General features: G+C 42.8%; 1 protein-coding gene across 3 annotated transcripts in view; it reads left to right on the top strand.

Moving 5' to 3' along the window:
* Ly96 (lymphocyte antigen 96) overlaps positions 1-1,141 on the top strand; it is a 36,498-nt gene that overhangs the window by 9,400 nt on the left and 25,957 nt on the right. The gene's annotated exons all lie outside the window — the stretch shown is intronic.

The following is a 1,141-nucleotide window of genomic DNA, read 5'->3' on the forward strand; positions in this document are numbered from 1 at the left end:
ACCTGCCCCAGGGCAGGTGCAGCAACCACACCCACAGTAATCAATCACAAATTCCAGAAGCTGCCCCAAGACTGCATGAGGCTTTGGGGGGACACCTAGACACAAACCATAACATCTTTAATTCACTATATGTATCAGGGTGGCCTCGAACTCCCAGGGATCCTCCTTTCTGAGTCTCCAGAGTACGAGGCTTACGCATGCACCACCACTCCTGGCTTTTTCTTTCTATCTTTCTTTTTTTTCTGATTTTTTGAGATAGAGTCTCACTTTGTAATTGAGGCTGCCTTTGAACTGATTGTGTATAGTAAGGTGGACTTGAACTCACAGCAATTCTCGTGCTTCTCTAAGTGTTGGGATTACAGGCAAGCGCCACCATACTCAGCTATGATTCATTCTTTTTTAAATATATTCGGCACAGGGTCTCACTATGTAGCTCAGACTAGTGATCTTCCTGTTTTCAGCCTCCCAGAGCTGGAATTACCGGTGAGGGCCACCACTCCCGGTCTTGGTGGCAGGCTCAGTGTACCTGGGGGCAGGGCTGGCTCGGCATGTGGTGTCTGGTCCTTGCTCTTACCTAAGCAGGCATTTAGTCTGCTGAGTTATCTCACCAGCCCTTCATTATTACTATTATTATTGTTGTTGTTGTTGTATTTAGTACAGGGTCTATAGGGTCTCCCTACATAGATCCGACTTGCAGTGATCCTCTTGTTTTCAGCCTCCCAAGCGCTGGGATTACAGGCATGCCACCACACCCAGTCTCAAACCCTTCATTTTTTTTTTTCCATAGATCTATTGAGAAACAAATAGCAATGAGACAGTTTCTAACCAAATTGGTACGACAGTTTCAATAATTAACACATTGTATGCATTCTTCCTAGTGGTTAATTGCTGTACAAGATGCGGAGATGATATCCTATACAAACATTATTAGAACAAATCCCTCTATTCATTAAGAGAATGTAACTGTATATCTATCCTCACCATTTTGAATACACAGATACAAAATGGACATTCATCTGTCTCCCCTTTTTTTGATTAGTTCCTTTATTTGAATATTATAGGTGTGTTAACTCAGCAAAATATTCTAAAAGAGTCCAGTAGTCCATAATAGTATTGGGTCTTCCGCTTGACTGGCAATGTC

This window comes from Octodon degus, unplaced genomic scaffold (genome assembly GCF_000260255.1).
Source record: "Octodon degus isolate 3935 unplaced genomic scaffold, OctDeg1.0 scaffold00091, whole genome shotgun sequence".
Taxonomy (NCBI): Eukaryota; Metazoa; Chordata; class Mammalia; order Rodentia; family Octodontidae; genus Octodon; species Octodon degus.